The following is a 24,620-nucleotide window of genomic DNA, read 5'->3' as shown; positions in this document are numbered from 1 at the left end:
TTAGAAAGAAATTTTTATTATTATCTAATATTTAGGACTTCTTTCCATCCTTTTCCTAAAATCAAAATGCGTAAGAAGAATATTGATGTTTATCGAAAACTTTGAAGGAAAAAAAACCTTTGACCACTTTCCTCTTCCTTTTTTAGATACCTTAAGTTTCATATATACTTGCATCTCACACCACTACAAATTATAGAGCTTGAGAATATAATTCCTACAAGTAATTTAATTTTCTCAAATTATCGCCAAAGTGTTTAACAATTCCTAATTTAAATAGAAACTAAATATACGTAGTTCAAATAGTCCAATATGAAATGTAAAGTAAAATAATTGATCTACATGTCGACAAAGAAAAGTGATTATTCCTAAAATATTTAACGTAAATAAATAAAAAGGAAAACATAGATTCCTAAAATTCCATTCATAAATAAATGAGAAAAATACTTTTTCAAGAAGCAACCAAATTTTCTTTAATTCATAAAATTCTAAGTTAAATAAAATAGAAAATATCTTTTCAAGAAGTATTAAAATTATTATCAATTCTAACATTTCCTAACATAAAAGGAAAAATTATATACCTTATAAAAAGAGAATTCTAGCTTATTTTGTATGGGCTAATAAATCAATACTCTACAAAACTCATGCACCGGAATTTCAATAAAGCATATGAGGATTGAGGATTTTTGTGAGGCAATGTTTATTTTGTTATGAAATTAGCTAACATAGAATCATTATTCATCAGATTTAGGATTTTGTTTTATTTTATAACTCATACATATTTTTTACTTTAAATAGTTTTTATTCATGATACGAGGTATACGCGCAAAACGCGTACCCTAAGACTAGTATAATAAAAATAAAAGTCTTCGGAATTAACTTAAAAATATCAAAGTCGCCAACGTGAAAAGTTTGACCTAACTAAACAGTGGGAAACAAATCCATAAAGGGTATATCACCAACTTTTACAGAGCCTAGTGTCATGACCGACCACATCATTATGCTATGTAGGTGCCACTTGGCATATATTTTTTCCATATGGAAAGCTTACATATGAAATAGACTAGCAAATGCAGGAATTTTCTAGAGAAATATGGAGATTTCTCATGTAAGACCTTAGAACCCTATAGTTATTGCTAGGAAAGTCCTTAGAAGATTCTAGCTATATAGAGAATTCTAGAGAAAGGACTTACTTGTAAATAATAAGGGACTTGTGTAATAATTTTTATTTACTCACTAGCCCCTATGAGACTAATATATAAAAATGATATTCATTTGTAATGCATCAAGTAAAACAATCAAGTTTTCTATAATACAAAAATTTTCTTTGGCAATTCTCGTGTGTTCTAACATCCCCTTAGCGATCGTTAGTGTAGTAAGACTGAATTAGCATAGCAAGATCGTGAGCAAGTTGTCAAGTACCGCACGTGTTCTTAGTTCAAGACTAACAATGTGACAATGTGGTATCAGAGAAAATGTTGCAACTAAGGAAATGGTGAAGCGGAGAAATTAACATTGCCAACACCTAAGCCAACGCCATCTAGGATGTTGTTGGCAAGAACGACCGTAACAAAAAGAGGAATGCCACCAACAAGAGTTAGGAGGTGCTGCCTGAGGTTGTGCCAATCGAGGGGCTTACATCCCAAGAACCATCTGCCACCGTGGCGAGTGAGGATGATGTAGAGGTCCTGCCGGGATGGATTTCATCGAGATCTTTGGCCAATGCTTGACGAAGGTGAAACCCTTAGTGTTCTTGAGGGACACATTCTCGAGAAGATTGAGAGTATCCAAAATGACTTGGAGGGACGTGCATAGACTGAGATGGAGTTAAGGCAAACCAACACTGCTTTGGAATGTAGACTTATGGAGGTCTTGAGTACTATCGATGCTATGAAGGTGAAGATATGGTCACTCGAGGAGCATGTCGATGTTGGAGTGACCGAGGCAGACATTGATGTTGTTGTGATGAGGGAGGCCAAGATCGAGGCTCCCAAGCCGTCAGAGTTCAAAGGTGTTTGTGATGCAGAACTTCCTTTGGCACTTGGAGAACTACTTCAGGCATAGAAAAGTGAAAGACGACGAGGCCAAGATCAACACTGTTGTGCTGTACCTATTAGAGATCGCCATGTTGTGGTGGCCTCAAAAGTGTGATAATAGGGACTATGCAAGATTGAGAAGTTGGAGCAGTTCGAGAAGGAGTTGAAGAAAGAAATTCTACCAAGTGAATGTGGTATATAAAGCTAGGCGGAAGCTAAGGGAGCTTCGACAGACGACCACGATTTGGGAGTATGTGCGCGAGTTCACTACATTAATGCTGCAAATCTCGTCGTTGTGCAAAGAAAATTATCTCTTCTACTTCATGGATGGGTTGCAAAATTTGGTAAAACATGAGTTAAGAAGACATCGAGTAGCCAACGTGGATGACCCCATAGTGGTAGCCGAGTCGCTCGTTGACTTCAAAATAGAGCCTGCCAAGTCAAAAGAAGGCAATGCCGATAGGGGTGGGGGAGATCATGACAAGGACAATGGGAAAGGCATAGCCGAGGTATACAAGGGAAATGGCAAGGGGCCATCCCATAATGGACAAGGGTCAAAGAGAAACGACAAGGGGACGGAAATGGTAACAAGTACATGCCTAAGGGAGGGTGCTACTTCTGTAAAGGATCACACCTAGCAAGTGAATGCCCAGAGTTGGGGAAGCTTGCAGCAATGATCGGTAACTTTGCTCAAGTACACAAGGGTGACACCGGAGGGACTGCCTGCATTGAAGGGATGCACTTGGAATCTAAGCCTAAAGTAGAGCACTCCAAAGCCTATCTTGATACCATGCACAGTTAGGCGGACATAGTTGAAGGGGATGTCAAATTACAATGTGATGGCATGCTAACGAACTTCGAGGATGCACCAAGCAGAGGGGTAAAGTTTGCTAGCAAGATTGCGACCACATAGGGTAGCCAAATTGGGAGCGAAAGCATGGACCCGATGCTTGAGAAACTGCTAGACTTGGCCGAGTCATGGGGAGATTCTGGTCAAGATCAAGGAGAGGCATCAGATGAGTGGAGAATCGAGGACATAATTGCTACTTGTCCAAAGTACAAATGGGACAAGAAGAAAGGTGCCAAGTACCTTGTGACATAGGAATGTGAACAGCTCCATGAATCATCATGGCTAATGGACAAAGATCTCCGGCGACACCAAGGCGAGGTGCACGCGTATGTATCGATGCTTTGTGCCGAGGGCGACACAAAATTGGGTGGGGGAGAGTGTCATGGCCGGCCATATCATCATGCCATGTAGGTTCCACTTGGCATATATTTTTGCCATATGGAAATATTACATATGAAATACACTAGCACATGTAGGAAGATTCTAGAGAAATATGGAGATTTCTCATGGAAGACCTTAGAACCCTATAGAATTGCTAGGAAAGTCCTTAGAAGATTCTAGCTATATAGAGAATTCTAGAGAAAGGACTTACTTATAAATAATAAGGGACTTGCGTAATAATTTTTATTTACTCACTAGCCCCTATGAAACTAATATATAAAAGGGATATTCATTTGTAATGCATCAAGTAAAACAATCAAGTTCTCTGTAATACAAAAGCTTCCTTTGACAATTCTCCTGTGTTCTACCATTCCCTTAGCGATCTTTAGTGTAGTAAGGCTGACTTGGCATAGTAGGATCATGATCAAGTTGTCAAGTGCCGCACGTGCTCTTAATTCAAGATTAAGGACGCGACACTAGGATATATAGTTATTCCCAAAAAATTGCAAAAATATGAGCAAGTTTTGAGTTTTTCACAGAGAGAAATTAAACTAAATGGACAAGTAAGAAAAGAAAAGTAATTAGAGAGAAAAAGAAGGGACTAATTGGAAATTTGTATAGTGATGAAGAAAACTGCTAAAGCTTGTTCCAGAACTACAAGTGCCATTGAGACTATGACTGGAATTCAAACGCACTACAAAAAAATTGTTAAATTGTAGCGGTTTATTTATGGGGTCATAAAAAACTCCCACTATACGTTCATTTTACGGCGTTTGAGCCAACCCCCACAAAATAGTTCTTATTGTGGCGGTTTAAGTGTGTGGTTATAAAGGACCTCCACTATATATTCAATTTGTGGCGTTTATTCCAACCTCCTCAACATATTTCTTATTATGGCAGTTTCTTTATGAAGGTTTTTGATAACCTCCACAAATATATCAATTTCTGTTGTTTGAGAAATTATTGCAATTCGATACAAATTAACGATTATTAAGTCATGCAAATTTTTAGTTATTTTTTGACCCTATTTATTTAAAATTAAATCAAATCATATATTTTAGTTAAAACTCGGCGAATTAATGCAGTTTACGTCAATATCTATACCTTCTAGTTTGTAATCTTATTCTCCTCACTTTCTTCAACTGCAAAAAGAAGATACGAGATCTTCCACTATCTCCCTAAGTCTTACTCGCTAGTTTTTCTTTTATTGTGTTTGTGCATTTCTTTAATTCGTTTCTCTATCTTTAGAAAAAAATACATAAAGACTTATATTTCTGTAATGATCCGACCAGCAGTTTTAAATATTTTAGCTCTGATCCCCTATTTATTGCCTCATCTATGTTGAATTATGGTTATGTGATTTGTCGGGGGTGTTTGGTTTTGATTTCGGATAAGTTTCGGAGTGGAATCAGATACATAGTCCCTAATTTGGAGTCCTAAGTTGTTAGAGTTGACCGTAATTTGACTTATGTATAGACGATTGCAGAATGGAGTTTTGGCGGTTTCAATAGCTCTGTATGGTGATTTTAGATTTAGGAGCATATTCGGATGTTGATTTGGAGGTCCGTAGGTCATTTCGGCATGAGTGGGCAAAAGTTAAAAACATTAAGGTTTGAAAGATTTGTAAAGTTTGACCGGGAGTTGACTTTATTGATATCAGGGTCAGAATCCGATTTCGAAAGTTAGAATAGGCCCGTATTATCATTTATGACTTGTGTGCAAGATTTAAAGTTAATCAGAGTTGTTTTGGTATAAATCGACATTGGTTTCGTAATTCGGAAGTTCATAGTTCATAGGCTAGAATTTGGGCTGCGATTCATAGAATCGATGTTCTTTGATGTGATTTTTGGTGTCGAGTAGGTCCGTTATATGTTTTGTAACTTGTTGGTATATTCGGATGTGGTGTGGACACATTGGCGCAGGTGTGCAGGTGTGGACACCTTGGCGCAGGTGCGCCTCTGCAGGCGCGTACCAGCTTGCGTAAAAACGAAATTGGAGGAGAAGGCTTTGGTCAGGACCGCTGGTGCGGTCTCCTTGTCCGTAGAAGCGAGACGTTGTCCGTAGAAACGAGATTTCTAGATTTAAGTAGAATCTGCACTTGCGATGGTTATAACGACCTGACCGATCATTTTGCTTTCTAGATCCCCATTCCCCTAATCAAGACTCCCCGTATGTGCTTTTACTATTTTATGACTTATGGGGATAGTTAGTTCGGGTTTGGAAGGGTTCGGGTTAAAATTGAAACACTTGGTTCCTTAATAGTGGCTTAAAATGGTTAAGTTTGACTGGAGTCAATATTTTAAGTAAACAATCTCGGAACCGAGATTTGACGGTCCCAAAAGATACGTATGATGATTTTGGACTTGGGCGTATGATCAGATCATGTTTTGGATGGCCCGTGAGCATTTCGGCGCTTAATATTGAAAGTTGGCGCATTGAAAGTTTTCAAGTTCTTTAAGTTTGGTTTGGGGTAAGTTTTGGTGTTATCGAGGTCCGTTAGGTATTCTACGCCCAGGAATAGTTCCGTATGGTGATTTAAGACTTGCACGCAAAATTTGGCTTCATTCCGAGTAGTCTAAGTATGTTTCGCACACTCAGAGCTAGTTGAGAAGTTTGAAGTTCATAACTTGATTCAATTTGATTTTAGGATGCGATAAAATGCGATTCTTAGCTTTGATATTATTTTACGCATTTCGAAAGTTCGAGCAGGTCCGTATTATGTTTATGAACTTTTTGGTGCATTTGGACGGGGTCTCGGGTAGCTCAGGTGAGTTTCGGACTGCCCGAAGATAAGTCTAAAATGCTATCCCATGGTTCTAGTTTCCTTCTTCACAATCGCGAGGGAGGGGCCGCGTCCGCGAAGGAGGAAAAATGGGGGACTGGGAATTTGTCCTATGCGTTCACGACAGCCAGCCTGCTTTCGCGAAGGTCTAGGACCTGTGGCCTTCCCATTTGCGTAAACAGGCCCGTGTTCGCGTAAAGGAGGCTGGAGCTGGGTGGCCATTGTTGGTCTTCGCATTCGCGAAGGAGCCCACTCGTTCGCGTAGGGCAGGCCAGGAAAGTCTCCGTGTTCGCGAGACTACGGTCGCGTTTGCGATAATCAAAATTTTTGGGCTTGGGCTGTTTGCCTTCGCGATCGCGAGGCCTCTTCCGCGATCACGAAAAGGGAAGCCTGGACAGTGTCTTTTAAAATGTTGGGACTTAGGTCTTTTTGGTTCATTTCCTTCACTTGTTGGACGATTTTAGAGCTACTTGAAGAGGGGTTTTCATCTAGCACTTTGAGGTAAGTAATTTCTATACAAAATGAGTTCAATACATGCATTTTAGGTAGCTTCTTAACATATAAATCGTAGAAATTATGGGTTTAGTTGAAAAACCAAGGTTTTGATAAAAATGAGATTTAACCATAAAAATGACTATGAAATTGGGTAAAAATTATATATTTGAGTTCGTGAGGTTATGGGTAACATTTATCTTCGAAAATTTTCGGAATCCGGGCACGTGGGCCTGGGGTGAATTTCAAGAATCTTTCAATTTGGGTTGGGTAATTACTTTAATTGCTAAATTATGAATTTTTGAGTGTATACTAATTAATTTATATACTATTTGGCTAGTTTCAAATTGTTTGGCACCAAGTTGAGGTTTTATAGTGGATTGGTGGACCGAAAGTGAGCTTGAGAACGCGATAAGTCTCTTTCCTAACCTTGTAAGAGGGAACTCATCCCCTTAGGTTTACCTTTATTGTATATTACTTGTGTGGGGAGCTACGTACGCACGAGATGACGAGAGTCCGTGCGTAGCTATATTCCATGATATTTCCGGGTAGTCTTAGATCCACATCATGCTTCTAATTGTACTGTTGTGTTTATCATGCGTGTTAACTGTCTTGAATAGAGTTGAGACAAGGAATTTAAAGTTGCTATTTTTGACTTAGATTTCTTATTTTTGGTAGAATTGAGGAACACTTAATAAATGTGAGAAATCCATGTCCTCTCGCGTTGCAAGTACATCTGCTGGCGAGGTAAACTTCTCTACTCTAATGAGATCGGGCCGTTCGCCTTGGCAGTACGATAACACTACTCTTATAGGAGCGGGCCGTTCACCTCAACAGTATAATATGCATCTATGATTTGTGCCGTTTGACCCTCGGCAGTGTACACATTATTCTGGCTCAGACCGTACGACCTTGACATAAATAGTACATGATAATGCTCGGAGCCCGATTACACTTAATATTATATTTATGACTTGAGAGGTTATAATTTACTTATTAGCCCGAAATTTGTTGGAGTTAGTACGTGTCAGTTGGAGATTTTTAAATTGGCCATGAGTTAAAGAATCATTTATTCACTGCTTGCTATTATGTTGTTATTATTATTCACATATTCCATGCCTATTTAGAATTTCTGTATTTTTTTTTGGCCCATAGTAAGTGTCGATGTCGACCCCTCATCACTACTTCTTTGAGGTTAGACTGGATACTTACTGGGTACATGTTGTTTATGTACTCACGCTACACTTATGCACTAATTGTGCAGGATCTAAGGCAGGTGCATCTGGCAATCATTCATGCGCGTACCCCCTTACCCTGAGGCATAGTGGTGAGCTACTCTCTGAGTACGTTCTGCGGCACCCGTAGTCTCTCTTTTGTATTTAATTTGTGTCTATCTTATTTAAGACAGTAGCATATGTGTTTTGTATATTCTGCTAGTTGCTCATACACTTATGACATCGGGTATTATAAACATGCTAGTAGACACTTTATGATTTTGAGTATTCACTTCACCATATTTGTTCTTTCATTAGTTTGTGCTTTACTTTACTACAACTTTTCACTTCTTATCTATTTAATAAATAAAAAATCAACTACTATGAAATTATTAAAAAGAATAACTACATGACTAGTTCACCATTGGCTTGCCTAGCGATGACGTTGGGTGCCATCACAACCTATAAGGGAAATTGAGTCGTGACAATGGTTTTTCCGCAGGTGCGGCATCGCTGGTGCGACCCTAGGCCCGCAGAAGCGAGAATCGCTGGGCAGAAATGGGTCTTGTTTGAGGGTTCAATTTTTTTAATCTATTTTTGGACTTAGAGTGCTCGGTGTAAGGCGAATTTTTGGGAGATTTTCAGAGGGATCATTGGGGTAAGAATTCCTTACTCGATTTTGGTTACGTTAGTGGATTGAGTTAGCGTGAATAGAAGTAAGTAACTTGCCTAACCATGTGTGGGGGAAATTACACCCCTTAGGATTGATATTGTTGGTGATACTTTTAATGTGTGGAGGCCGTGTACGCAAGGGGACGAGTGTGTACATGGGCTAAATATGGAATTTTACCGGTTTTAGCTAAGTAGATTCCTTTCATGCCTTAATTGAGTTACCTTAACATGTTATAATCATCATTCCTAGCCTATTTTCACTTGTTCTACTAGTCTTATCACTTACCTGCTAAATTTCTCTAAATGTTTAGTTGAAGTTCTTGTTTACTTCATTTCGTATTCATTATTTAATCGTTGAACCCTTTACTTAAAGTTGTTAAATTATGAAATATCTGGTTGTTGAAATTGGTATTGAAATATAAAGGTCATGATTCACATTGAGGCAAAGTGTTAAGTTGTGAAATACCATTCTGTTGAGTTGTTCATTTACAGTTGTTAGTGATGAGACTTTTGTGTACATTGTGGTTGAGCCATAGGCTCTTTACTATGAAAATCTTGTTGTTGTTTGGTTTCTCTGGCAAGTTGTGTTATTGGACACTTGAGGTGCAATTTGTGATACGTTATGATATCGATACGTATGCGGTGGTATAAGGTTTTGGGGTTGAAACACATGTTATGAGATAAGGCGGGCTTCATACGCGTAGCTAGTAGGGGAACTACTAGACGTCATGCAATGTGATAAGGTGGGCTAAAATGCGGGGTGCTATTTCAGAAAAATAATTTTCAAAACTAAATGTAAAGGCTCCCGCGGTAATATAAGGAAAGATTATGATTTATTCTTGTGATTTGAGACTACGAGGCGGTACCTTGGTAGTGACTCTTGTTGGCATTTCTCCATTTTTTTGCACTTGTCTTTGATTGTTCTTTCCTTAGCATATTACTAATTGTTTTCTCCGTGTAACTAACTTGATATGTTATTTTTTGTTTCAATTTCATTACTGTCATTATTACACTTATACTTGTCCAGTCTTTTATTTATTCCAGTAGGGCCTTAACCTGACCTCGTCACTACTCTACCGAGGTTAGGCTTGGCACTCACTGGGTCGCGTTGTGGTGTACTCACGCTACACTTTTGCACATCGTTTTTTGTATATCCAGGTACTTCCTACCAGGCCGGGCATCGGTGAGCTGAGTCCGTACGCGGAGACTTCAAGGTATACCTACCGTTGTTTGCAGGCCTCGGAGTCCCCCTTCTACTTAGATAATTTATTTCCTTATCTTTATTTAGACTCTAATGTATAGAGATGTCCAATATCATTTCATAGAGCTTGTGACTTGTATTTCGCAGAGTCTTGGATTATAACTTATTCACTAAGTTAAGGAGATTTTCTTTGCATTAGTTGTTGAGTTTTGAAACTTTAATTATTATTTCAATTAAATTTTTGCATGTTGTTAGGCTTACCCAATCTTAGAGACTAGGTGCAACATCCTACGAAGGGAAGTTGGGGTCATGATAAGTTGGTATCATATCCCTAGGTTCATCAGTGTTATGAATCACAAGCAACTTTAATAGTCTCGCGGATCAGTATTGAAACGTCTGTACTTATCTTCGGGAGGCTATGAAACTTTTAGGAAAAGTTTCGCTTCTTTGATTCCTTATCGTGTGAATTTGTTGACTTCAAAATTCTAAATCTTTGTCTTTCTATTCTCCCACAGATAGTGAGGACACACACAACTCGATCTGATGATCAAACACCTATGCTCCCTGTTAGAGCCGTGAGAGGCTGGGGTCGGGTCAGAGGTCGAGGACGGCCATGTGGTTTAGCCAGAACACCCGCATGAGCTGCTACAGAGGAGCCACCAGTAGCTCCAGTCGGAGAGCTGGCACCTGAGACGCCTGTCACTACCACTGCACTTGAGGAGACTCTCGCCCAGTGTTTGAGCATGTTAGGCACTTTAGCTTAGGCACGGTTGATTCCACTTGCTCCTGCCACATCGCAGTCCAGTAGAGGAACATAGATTTTAGTTGCTCGTACCCTAGAGCAGCAGGCCCAGGTTGACCAAGTCCCAGAGGTCATACCATTGCAGCCGGTTTTCCCAGTTCAGCCCGAGGTTAGGGAATCAGTTTTTGAGAGGGAGCAACTCCGGCTCGAGAGGTACAAGAAGTACCACCCTCCTACTTTTAGCGGTTTGGCGTCATAGGATGCCTAGGGTTTTCTTAAGGAGTGCCATATTATCCTTCATACTATGGGTATTGTGGAGTCGAGTGGGGTTGCTTTCACTACGTTCTAGCTTAAGGGAGCGGCTTACAAGTGGTGGCGAGCGTATAAGTTGGGTAGTCTGACCGAGGTAGTTTCACTCACTTGGGCTGAGTTCTCAGATATATTCATGAGGGAGTTTGTCCCTCAGAGTCTTAGGGATATACGACGCACAGTGTTTGAGCAGTTGCGCTAGGGTGTTATGACCGTATCAGTGTATGCAGTCCAGTTTAGTGATTTGTTGTGGGGTTGCTACTATCAAAGAGCAGATTCATCGATTTATCGAGGGGATCAACCCTGGTATCAGATTCAACATAGCTCGAGAATTAGAGATGGAGATCCCATACCAGCAGGTAGGGGAGATCTCTAGGAGAATTGAGGGTATGTGGTCCTGAGAAAGAGGGAAGAGGGAGGCCAAGAGGCCTTGAGATTCTGGCACATATAATGGTGCCCGTGCCCCAGTTGCAGTCTGCTATGGTAGGGGATATGTGAGCCGCCCTATTCATTCAGCACATCCAGCTTCCAGCAGTATTCTAGACACTCCTAGGCCCCAGGTTGCCCATTATGCACTGCCATTTTCTAGTGCGCCTCCTGCACGGGGTGCATTCAACGGTTAGTCCAACTAATCATGACCGTGCCAGTTGTAGCAGGCACATCCTCTAAGGGTTTATTTTGAGTGTGGTGACATTCGTCATATGGTAAGAGACTACCCCAGACTCAGGAGGGGTGCACCTCCACAGATTACTCAGGCTCCGCATATTCCACCGGGTCCTCATGCTTCTCCGACCATGGTTACCGCACAAGTTGCCACTCCACCTGTAGAGCCAGCTAGAGGTGGAGGTCGGGCAGGTAGATGTCGCCTTAGAGGGGGAGGTCAGACCAGATATTATGCTCTTCCTACTAGGATGGAGGCAGTTGCATCCGACTCAGATATCACAGGTATTGTCCCGGTTTGTCATAGGCATTCATCAGTACTATTTGATCCAATCTCCACTTATTATTATGTATCATCTTACTTTGCTCCATATTTGGGTATATCCTATAATTCTTTGAGTCCTCCTATTTATTTGTCTACACCTGTGAGAGATTCCATTATTGTTGACCGTGTGTATCAGTCATGTTTAGTTGTTCTTGGTGGTTTTGAGACCATAGCCGATCCAGTATCCAGACATGTTTTGATATTATTTTGGGTATGGACTGGTTGTCTCCCTATCATGCTATCCTTGATTATCACACCAAGATGGTGACATTGGCTATGCCAGGTTTTTCGTGGTTGGAGTGGAGAGGTACTTCATTTTATGTTCCTATCAGGGTGGTCTCTTTCCTTAAGGCACAATAGATGGTTGGAAATGGATGTGATGCGTATCTAACATATGTGAGATATGTCAGTGTTTATACTTCTACCATTGAGTCAGTTCCGGTAGTGAGAAACTTTCCAGATGTATTTCTGGTGGATCTTACGGGCATGCCGCCTGATAGGGATATTGATTTTGGAATTGATTTGCTATAGGGCGCTCAACCCATTTCTATTCCACCATATCGTATGGACCTAACATAGTTGAAGGAGTTAAAGGAGTAGTTGCAGGATTTGCTTGATAAGGGTTTCATTCGGCCTAGTGTATCACCTTGGGGTGCTCCGTTCCTGTTTGTAAAGAAGAAGGATGGTTCGATGTACATGTGTATTGATTATAGTTAGTTGAACAAGGTTACAATGAAGAACATGTATCCATTTCCACACATTGATAACCTATTTGATCAACTAAAGGGTGCCAGAGTGTTCAAGATTGATTTGCGGTCTGGCTATTATCAGTTGAAAATTTGGGAGCTGGATATTCCAATAACTGCCTTCAGGACTCGGTATGGTCATTACAAGTTCCTTGTGATGTCATTTGTGCTGACCAGCGCCCCAACAACACTCATGTACTTGATAAATAGTGTATTCTAGCCCTATCTTGACTCATTCATCATTGTGTTTATTGACGACATCTTGGAGTATTCCTGGAGCTGGGAGGATCATGACCAGCACTTGAGGACCGTACTTCAGACCTTGATAGAAAAGAAGTTATATGCAAAATTTTCAAGTGTAAATTCTGGCTTGATTCAATGGGACTTTTGGGTCATGTAGTCTCGAGTGAGGGGATCTTGGTAGATCCGAAGAAAATTGAAGCAGTGCAGAGTTGGCCCAGACTGCCTTCAACTACGGAGATTCGGAGTTGTATTGGTTTGGCAGGGTATTATCACCGATTTGTAGAGGGTTTCTCATCTATTGATCCACCTATGACTAGATTGACCCAGAATGGTGCTCCATTCAAGGGGACCGAGGAGTGTGAGGAGATCTTTCAAAATCTTAAGGTTGATTTGACTACAGTCCTAGTGTTGGTGTTACCTATGGGTTCAGGGTTTTATATTGTGTATTGTGATGATTTACGTATTAGTCTCGGCGCGGTGTAGATGCAAGATGGTAGGGTGATTACCTATGCGTCTAGACAACTGAAGGTGCATGAAAAGAATTATCCTGTCCACGACCTTAAGTTAGCAGCTATTTTTCATGCCTTGAAGATTTGATGACACTATTTGTATGGTGTCCCTTGTGAGGTCTATATCGACCACCAGAGTCTGCAGTATCTGTTCAAACAGAAGGATCTTAACTTGCATCAGCGAAGGTGGTTAGAGTTGCTTAAGAATTATGATATTACTATTTTGTATCATCTTGGGAAGGCAAATGTAGTCGCCGATGCCTTGAGTCGTGAGGCGGAGAGCTTGGAAAGTTTAGCATATGTACCGGCAACGAAGATGCCATTAGTATTGGATGTTCAGGACTTGGCCAACAAGTTTGTTATATTGGATGTTTCGGAGCCGAGTCAAGTTTTTGCTTGTGTGATTTCTCGGTCTTCTCTATATGATCGTATCAGAGAGTGTCAGTATGACAACTCCTATTTGCTTGTCCTCAAGGAAATAGTTCAGCACGACGAATCCAAGGATGTCGCTATTAGGGATGACAGTGTGTTGCGGATGCAAGGCAGATTATGCGTGCCCAATGTAGATGGTTTGCATGAGTTGATTCTCCAGGAGGCTCATAGTTTGCGGTACTCTATTCATTCGGGTGTCACCGAGAAGTATCAGGACTTGAGGCAGCACTATTGGTGGAGGATAATAAAGAAGGACATAGTGGAGTATGCAACTCGGTGCCCAAATTATCAGCAGGTAAAGTACAAGAATCAGCAGCCAGGCAGATTGATTCAGAGACTAGAGATTCCATAGTAAAAATGAGAGCGAGTTAGTATGGATTTTGCTGTTGGGATCCCACGAACTCAAAAGAAGATCGATGCAGTATGGGTGATTGTGTATAGATTGACCAAGTCGGCTCATTTCATTCCAGTGGTGACTACGTATTCTTTAGAGTAGTTGGCTCAGCTTTATATTCGCGAGATTGTCAGACTTCATAGTGTATCGGTATCCATCATCTCTGACCAGGGTATGCAATTCACATCACAATTTTGGAGGGTCGTACAGCGCGAGCTAGGCACGCAGGTTTAGTTGAGTACAACATTTCACCCACAGACGGGCAGGCAGTTCTAGAGCACTATTCAGATATTGGAGGATATGCTTCGTACATGTGTGATGGAGTTTGGGGGTTCTTGAGATCAGTTCTTGTCACTTGCGGAGTTTTCCTACAACAACAACTACCAGTCGAGCATTTAGATGGCTCCTTATGAGGCCTTGTATGAGAGGTGGTGTCGGCGTACGATGGGTTGGTCTGAGCAGGGTGAAGCTAGGCTATTGGGTACAGACTTGGTTTAGGATGCTTTGGAAAAGGTTAAATTGGTTGAAGATCGACTTTGTACAACCCAATCTAGATAAAAGCGTTAAACGGATCAGAAGGTTCGCGACATTGCATTCATGGTTGGGGAGCGGGTCTTGCTTCGGGTTTCACACATGAAGAGTGTTATGAGGTTTGGGAAGAAGGGAAAGTTGAGCCCTAGGTATATTTGACCTTTTGAGATTCTTGGGAAGATTGGAGAGGTGACCTACAAGCTTGCACTGCCACCTAGTTTAGTTGTAGTTAATCCTGTATTCCATGTTTCAATGCTCCAAAAGTATCGCGGTGATCTGTCTCATGTGTTGGACTTTAGCTCAGTCCAGTTGGATAAAGATTTGTCTTATTTGAGGAGCTGGTGGCCATTTTGGACAGACATGTCTGAAAGTTGAGGTCGAAGAACATTGCTTCAGTGAAGGTTCAGTGGAAGGGTCATCCAGTCAAGAAGGCGAATTAGGAGACCGAGCAAGATATGCATAGTCGCTATCCTTATCTTTTCGCCACTTCAGCTATGTCTCTATACTCATTCGAGGTCGAATATTTATTTTAAGAGGGGGAATAAAATGACCCGATCGGTTGTTTTGAATATTTTAGCCCCGATCCCCTATTTATTGGCTCATCTATGTTGCATTATGGTTATGTGATTTGCCTGGGGTGTTTGATTTTGGTTTCGGGTGAGTTTCAGAGTGGAATGAGACACATAAACCCTAAATTGGAGTCCTAAGTTGTTAGAGTTGACCATAGTTTGACTTCTGTGTAGACGACTCCAGAATGGGGTTTTGAATGTTCCAATAGCTCTGTATGGTGATTTTATACTTAGGAGCATGTCCGGATATTGATTTGGAGGTCTGTAGGCCATTTCGGCGTGAATGGACCAAAGTTAGAAATATTAAGGTTTGGAAGACTTGGAAAGTTTGATCGGGAATTGACTTTATTGATATCAGGATCAGAATATGATATCGGAAGTTAGAATAGGTCTGTAATATCATTTATGACTTGTGTGCAAGATTTGAATTTAATCGGAGTTGTTTTGGTATGGATCGGCATTGATTTTTGAATTCGGAAGTTCATAGTTCATAGGCTTGAATTTGGGTTGCGATTCATAGAATCGATGTTGCTTAATGTGATGTGTGGCCTTGAGTAGGTCCGTTATGTGTTTTGGAACTTGTTGGTATATTCGGACGGGGTTCCAGGCGGCCCTGGTGTGAAACGAATTGAATCCGGATCAATTATTGGACTTATGTAATTGCTGAAGTTTCCAGGTTCTGGTATCATCGCACCTGCAGAGGGACTGGCCGCAGGTGCGGACTCGCAAAAGCGAGCAGTGGATCGCAGGATAGAAAGAGAGAGCCCAGGGCTGGGCTCGCAGGTGCGGACACCTTGGCGCAGGTGCACCTCTGTAGGCACGGACTAGCTTGCTCAGAAGTGGAATTGGAGGAGAAGGCTTTGGGTAGGACCGCAAATGCGATCTCCTTCTCTACAGAAGCGGGCTCGTAGGTGGGAGCCGTTGTTCTCAGAAGCGGGATTTTCTGATTTAAGTGGAATCCACACATACTATGGTTTATCTGCAAGTGCGGCGTCGTAGGTGCAACCCCAGACCCGCAGAAGCGAGAATCGCTGGGAAGAAAGGGCTGTTGTTCGAGGTTTCAATTTTTATAATCCATTTTTGGACTTATAGAGCTCGGTGTGAGGTGAAAGTTTAGGAGATTTTCAGAGGTATCATTGGTGTAAGAATTCCTAACTCGATTTTGGTTAAATTACACGAACCTATTGTTGTTTTCTTATCATTTAATTAGTGTTTTCAGTTGGAAATTAGAGAAACTTCATAGGCAGAAATTTGAGGATTTGAGGGCTGAGTTGTGATCAGAATTTAGTAATTTTGGTATCGTTGGACTCGTCGTTGAATGGGTGTACGCATTTTGTAATTTTTGGTATTGAAATATAAAGGATGTGATTCACATTGAGGCAAAGTGTTGAGTTGTGAAATGCCATTTGATTGAGTTGTTCATTTCCGGTGGTTAGTGTTGAAATTTTTGTGTACATTGTGGTGGAGCCATGGGCTCTTTACTGTGAAAATATTATTGTTGTTTGGTTTCTCTATCAAGTAGTGATATTAGCCACTTGAAGTGCGATTTGTGATACATTGTGATATCGAAACACATGCGGTGGTATAAGGTTTTGGGTTGAATTGCATACGGTGAGATAAGGTGGGCTTGATACGCGTGGCTAGTAAGGGAACTACTAGAAGCCGTGCAGTGTGATAAGGTGGGCTAAAACTCGGGGTGCCATTTCAGGAAAATAATTTTCAAAACTAAATGTAAAGGCTCCCGCAGTGATATAAGGAAAGATTATGATTTATTCTTGTGATTTGAGACTACGAGGCGGTACCTCGATAGTGACTCTTGTTGGCATTTGTCCATTTTTTTGCACTTGTCTTTGGTTGTTGTTTCCTTAGCATATTACTAATTAGTTTTTCCGTGTTGCACTAATTGCTTTAGTTCCGTGTAACTAACCTTGATATGCTATTTGTTGTTTCAATTGGATTACTGTCATTACTACACTGGCTTATACTTGTCCGGTCTTTTATTTATTCCAGTAGGGCCTTGACCTGACTTCGTCACTACTCTACCAAGGTTAGGCTTGGCACTTACTGGGTATCATTGTGGTGTATTCATGTTAGACTTCTGCACATCATTTTTTTCAGATCTAGTTACTTCCTACCAGACTAGGCATCAGTGAGCTGAGTCCGTACACAAAGACTTCAAGGTATACCTGCCGGTGTCCGCAGGTCTCAGAGTCCCCCTTCTACCTGGATTATTTTATTTCCTTATGTTTATTTAGACTTTGATGTTTAGAGATGTCCAGTATCATTTCATAGAGCTTGTGACTTGTATTTCTCCGGATCTTGGGTTATTACTTATATATTGAGTTGAGGAGATTTTCTTTGCATTAGTTATTGAGTTTTGAAATTTTAATTATTATTTCAGTTAAATTTCCGCATGTTGATAGGCTTACCTAGTCTTAGAGACTAGGTGTCGTCATGACATCCTACAGAGCGAAATTGGAGTCGTAACAATTTTATTTCTTCCTCATATATTTTTTATTTATTGCTTTGTATGAAATATCTACCCATAAATACTAAACATAATTTCTAACCATGTGAGTATCATGAACCTTTAGGTGCAAAAAAGGAATGCGACTGACGTTGGACCACAACATTGGGTAACAAAAGAATAATGCAAACTAAGCCATCACAAAAGTTGGGGTGTGGCTCAACAAAATCTAGGAATGATCGTTGATTCAATAAGCTGGTCTCAGCGTCACAAGTGATACTTGTCTCCAAAGACGAAGATTTCAATATGGAGAATTGAATACATTAGGTACTCAATGAGTCTTACTGAACAAAATGTATGGTCGACGAGGCCTAATATAAGTGAAAAAATATACTTTAGATTAATAATAAATTATAGATGCATTCATAGGTAACGACTACACATCAAACGTACAATAATTGAAGGAGAGATATCCAAGTTTTGTAATTATCTACACAAAAAAATGATTTTTTTCATTTTGTTTGAAATCATTTAAATTTTAAATGGATATATATAGTTGCAATGCTTAGAATGTAGATTTTCTTTATTTTCATCATATCATGTGTTCTTTGTTTAAATATTATTTATAAAGGCGGGTGTGTGAGGCGAGCCATTTTACTACTGGACAAAGCGTAAGCTCCATGTATCATTAAATGTTTTAATTTATAAATTACACATAATAAAAATAAAAAACAAAAATGTCACGACCTAAACTCCCTCCGTATAACGTCGTGACAGCATCTAGTCTCTACGACTAGGTAAGCCTAACAAATTACGGAAAATAACAAGCAGAAATAAAACTTGACAACTAATAGCAGTGGATAACTGAATAATTAGTAACAAACTACTAAAACTTGGCAACTAATAGTAGTGGATAACTCGAAACATCATAAGTCACAAGCTACAAAAAGAAAAATGGTATCTCTGTACACAAGAGTCTAATAATAAGAAATACATGAAGTGGTTGACATAGGGGAGAATAGAGGGGGACTCCGAGGTCTGCGGACGCGACAGATATACCTTGAAGTCTCCAAAGCTGTCTCGCCTCACTGGTAATGCGGCTAATAACGAGCACCTAAATCTGCACATAAAACATGTGCAGAAGAGTAGCATGAGTACACCACAATTGGTATCCAGTAAGTGCCAACCCCAACAAAGCTCAATCAATTGAAAAAAATGCCTTTTCCATGAATATCCGACTCCGAATGGCCTAAATCTAGCCAAAACCAATTGCAAATCATAAATATAACTATAATAGACTAATCTAATTAAAGAAATCAAGACTTTAACAAATATTTCAAAATCCGTCCTAAAACGTCGACTCGGGCCCACGTCTCAGAATCGGGAAACAATCACAAAATCCAAAAGCCCATTCACTCACGAGTCCAACTATACCAAATTTATCAAAATCCGACCTCAAATGACCACTCAAAACACAAAATCAAACTCTTCGAATCCCTAGCCTTAAACTCCCAAATTCCACCTTAAATATACACTAACTAGGTGAAAAAATAAATGGAAAAGCAAGATTATTGATCAAAATTAAGCACAAGGGACTTACCTCACGAAATCCCTCGAAATTACTCTCAAGAAATCGCCAAACCTGAGCTCAAAATGATGAAAATGGCCAAAACCTCGAAGTCTCGCTTAAGTAGGTTCTGCCCAGGCATTTCCGCACCTGCGGAGCCTAGGCTCGCACCTGCGCATCTGCTTGTGCGAAAACATTAGCGCTTATGCGCAAACCACTTACTCCCCTCTGCCTCCGCACCTGCGAGTGCGTGCCTGCGGAATCTTGTCCACTTCTGTGGTACCTCTTCACACCTGCAGTTCCTCTAGCGCATCTGCAGACATTGCAGCGGAATTTTCCATGCACCTGCGACCCCTGACCAAACCTCCCAACTCTGCTTCTGCAATAAACTTGTGCACGTGCGATCCTCCACCAGCAGTCTCCCCACCGCAGGTGCATAAATACCAGAAACCAAAAGCTTCAGCCATTTGGCTAAGTCCAAATTCAATCCGTTAAGCATCCGAAACACACCCGAGGAACCCGGGACCTCAATCAAATATACCAACAAGTCATAAAACATCATACGAACTTAGTCGAGCCCTCAAAACACATCAAACAACAACAAAAACATGAATCACCCTCCAATCCAAACATAATGAACTTGAAACTTCAAAATTCTACAACTGATGCCGAAACCTGTCAAACCACGTCCGATTGACCTCAAAATTTTCACACAAGTCGTATTCAAAATTATGGACCTACTTCAACTTTGGGAATCAGAATCCGACCCCGATATCAAAAATACCACTACCGGTCAAAATCTCCAAAAATTCGACTTTCCCTAATTCAAGCCTAAATCAGCTACATACTTCAAATTTATAGTCCGGACACGCACCTAAGTCCAACGAAGCTAACAGAATCGACAAAACTCCATTCCTGAGTCTTCTTCACACAGTTCTGACTACGGTCAAAATCCTAAGGCCTAAGCTTCCATTTTAGGGACTATGTGTCCCAAGACACTCCGAAGCCAAAAACAAGACCTCCCGGCAAGTTACATAAGCAGAAACAAATACGGGGAAAGCCGAAAATAGGAGATCAAGGCTATTACTCTCAAGACGACCGACCGTGTCATTACATCCTCCCCTTCTTGAAACAATCGTTCGTCCTCGAATAAGCATAAAGACATGCTTGAAGTGGTGAAAAGAGGAGGATAACGGCTGCGCATATCCCGCTCGGTCTCCTAATTTGCCTCCTCGACCGGCTGACCCCTCTACTGAACCTTCATGGTAGAAATGTTCTTTTACCTCAGCTTTCAAACCTGCCTGTCCAAAATAGCCACCGGCTCCTCAACGTAAGATAGATCCTTATCCAACTGGACTGAGCTGAAATCCAACACATGAGCCGGATCACCGTGATACTTCTGGAGCATAGAAACATGGAATACAGGATGAACCCCTGTAAAACTAAGAGGCAAGGCCAGCTCATAAGCAACCTCCCCAATACGTCGCAACACCTCAAAGGGGCCAATGAACCTTGGGCTCAGCTTGACCTTCTTTCCGAACCTCATAACGCCCATCATAGGCAAAACCCAAAGTAAGACCTACTCTCCAACCATGAATGCAACATCGCGAACCTTCCGGTCCATATAACTCTTCTGTCTGGACTAGGCTGTGCGAAGTCGATCCTGAATCACCTTCACCTTATCTAGGGCATCCCGAACCAAGTTCGTACCCAATAATCTAGCCTCGCCCGGCTCGAACCAACCAACTGGACACCGACACTGCCTACCATAAAGAGCCTCATACGGTGCCATCCGAATGCCTGACTGATAACTGTTGTTATAGGCAAACTCCACAAGTGGCAAGAACTGATCCCAAGCACCCCCCAACATCTATCATACAAGCGCGAAGCATATCCTCCAGTATCTGCATAATGCACTCGGACTGTCCGTCTGTCTGAGAGTGATATGTTGTGCTCAACTCAACCCGAGTACCTAACTCTTGTTGTATAGCCCTCCAGATCCGTGATGTAAACTGCGTACCCCAGTCAAAGATGATGGATACCGGTACGCTATGAAGCCTGACGATCTTGTGGATATTAATTCAAGCCAACTGCTTGGAAGAATAGGTAGTCATCACAGGAATGAAATGAGCTCACTTGGTCAACCTATCCACAATCACCCAGACTGCATCAAACCTCCGCTGAGTCCGCGGGAGTCCAACAACAAAATCCATAGTGATCCGCTCCCATTTCCACTCCGAAATCTCTAACTTCTGAAGCAACCCACCTAGCCGCTGATGCTTATACTTCACCTGCTGGCAATTTAGACAACAAGCCACATACTCCACTATGTCTTTCTTCATCCTCCTCCACCAGTAATGTTGCCTCAAGTCCTGATACATTTTCTTGGCACCCGGATGAATGGAGTACTGCGAACTGTGAGCCTCCTGAAGAATCAACTCTCGCAAACCGTCCACATTGGGCACATATAACCTGCCCTGCATCCTCAATGCACCATCATTCTCAATAGCGACCTCCTTAGCATCATCGTGTTGGACCGTGTCCTTAAGGACAAGCATATAGGGGTCATTATACTGACGCTCCTTGATACGATCATAAAGAGAAGACCGAGAGACGACACAAGCCAATACTCGACTCAGCTTAGAAATATCCAATCTAACAAACTAGTTGGCTAAGGCCTGAACATCCAATGCCAATGGCCTCTCTACCACGGGTAGATATGCTAAGCTCCCCAAACTCTCTGCCCGGCGACTCAAAGCATCGACCACCATATTGGCCTTCCCGGAATTGTACAAAATGGTGATATCATAATCCTTAAGCAACTCCAACCATCTCTGCTGATGCAAGTTAAGATCCTTCTGTTTGAACAGATGTTGAAACCTCCGGTGATCGGTGTAGATCTCACAAGGGACACCGTACAAATAGCGCCGCCAAATCTTCAAGGCATGAACAATAGCTACTAACTCAAGGTCATGGATAGGATAGTTATTTTCATGCACCTTCATCTGTCTGGACGCATAGGCAATCACCCTACAGTCCTGCATCAACACCGCACTGAGACCAATCCGCGATGCATCATAATATACAGTATAAGACCCCGAACCTGTAGGCAACACCAATACTGGGGCTGTAGTCAAAAGTTGTCTTGAGCTTCTGAAAGCTCTCCTTACACTCCTCTGTCCACCTGAACGGAGCACCTTTCTGGGTCAGCCTGGTCATAGGTGCTGCAATAGCTGAAAAACCCTCTACAAATCGACGGTAAAACCCCGCCAAACCAAGAAAACTCTGGATCTCTGTAGCTGAGGATGGTATGGGACAACTCTGCACTGCTTCAATCTTCTTTAGATCCACCTGGATCCCATCACTATATACTACATGATCCAAGAATGCCACTGAGTCTAGCCAGAACTCACACATTGAAAATTTTGCATACAACTTCTTTTCTCTGAAGGTCTGCTGTGCAGTTCTCAGGTGCTGCTCATGATCCTCTCGAGTCCGGGAGTACACTTAATGACGAATGAGTTAAGATAGGGTCGGAACACACTGTGCATCAAGTGCATAAATGCTGTTCGGGCATTGGTCAACCCAAATGACATCACAAGAAACTCATAGTGACCATACCGAGTCCTAAAACCAGTCTTCGAGATATCTGGCTCCCGAATCTTTAACTGACGATAGCGTGATCAATCTTGGAAAATACTATGTCACCTTGTAACTAATCAAATAAGTAATCAATACGAGGCAATGGATACATGTTCTTCACTGTGACTTTGTTCAACTAGAGGTAATCAATACACATCCGCATAGAACCATCCTTCATCTTCACAAATAAGACATGAGCACCCCAAGGTGACACACTGGGCCGAATGAAGAACTTATCAAGCAACTCTTATAACTTCTCCTTTAACTCCTTCAATTTAGGAGGAGACATACGATTTGGAGGAATAGAGATGGGCTGAGTGCCCGACAACAAATCAATGCCAAAATCAATATCTTGTTTGGGCAGCATGCCCGGAAGATCAGCTGGAAACACATTTGGAAAGTTCCTCACTACTGGAACTGACTCAATTGTAGGGGTATCAATAATGACATCTCTCACATAATCTAGATACGCGTCAAAGCTCTTCTCAACCATTCATTGAGCTTTAAGAAATGAAATAACTCTGCTGGAAGTATACTCTAGGGTACCTCTCTACTCTAATCGCGAAAATCCTAGCATAGCCAATGTCACAATTTTAGCGTGATAATCAAGAATAGCATAATGGGGCGATAACCAGTACATGCCTAAGATAATATCAAAGTCTACCATGTTGAGTAATAATAAGTTGGCTCTGGTCTCAAAACCACTAAGAGCAATCAAACACGACCGATACACGTGGTTCAAGATAAGAGAATCTCCTACAGGAGTAGATACATAAACATGGGAACTCAAAGAATCTCGAGATATGCCCAAACACGGGGCAAAATAAGAGGACACATAGGAATATGTAGAGCTTGGGTCAAATAATACATACGCATCTCTATGACAGACCGGAATAATACTTGTAATATCAGAGTCGGAAGCAACTTCCTCTGTACGAGCCGGAAGAGCATAATATCTAGCCTGGCCTCCCCCTCTAGGGCGACCTCGACCTCCCTGACATCCACCTGGAGTTGGCTGAGTAGGTGGGGCGGTAGTTGTTGCTGGAATCATAGCCTGAGGACCCGGTGGAGCACGTGGTGACTGAGAAGTCTATGGAGGTGCACCCCTCCTAAGTCTGGAAAAATCCCTCACCATATGGCGGGTGTCACCACACTCAAAACAACCCCTCGGAGGGCATGGCTGCTGTGACTGACTCGGGCCAGGTCTGTTGGACTGGCCACTAAAAGCACCCCGAGTAGGAGACACACTAGATACTGGCGATGCATAATAAGGTTCCTAGGGCCTAGTAGGGACTGGAACACCACTGGCGGCTGGAAGAGCTGAATGAACGGGGTGACTCCCAAAACCCCTACTATGTCGAACTGCAGCTTGGGCACGAGCACCGCTCTAAGTGGCAGACTCTCAAGACCTCATGGCCTCCCTCTCCTCTCTATCCTGGGCAAGCATGCCCTCCAATATCCTAGCAATACTCACAACCTGCTGATAAGAAATATCCATCTCCAACTCTCTGGCCATACTAATCCGGATACTGGGGTGGAGTCCCTCAATAAATTGTCGAACCCTTTCTCAAACTGTAGCAACCAAGTTTGGTGTATGTCGGGCCAAATCATTGAAGCGGACTAAATATTCTGACACAGTCATAGCACCCTAGCACACCTGCTCAAACTCTGCGCGCCATGAGTCCCTAAGTCTCTGAGGGATATACTCTCTCAAAAACATATCCGAGAACTGAGTCCATGTAAGTGAAGCTGCCTCATCCAGACTACTTAACTCATAAGCACACCACCACCGATAGGATGCTCCTCTAAACTGGAAGGTGGCAAAAGAAACCCCCTTATCTCCGCTACGTCCATAGTAT

The sequence above is a fragment of the Nicotiana tabacum genome, chromosome 15 (assembly GCF_000715075.1).
Source record: "Nicotiana tabacum cultivar K326 chromosome 15, ASM71507v2, whole genome shotgun sequence".
NCBI lineage: Eukaryota > Viridiplantae > Streptophyta > Magnoliopsida > Solanales > Solanaceae > Nicotiana > Nicotiana tabacum.
Note: the sequence above shows the minus strand (reverse complement) of the source record.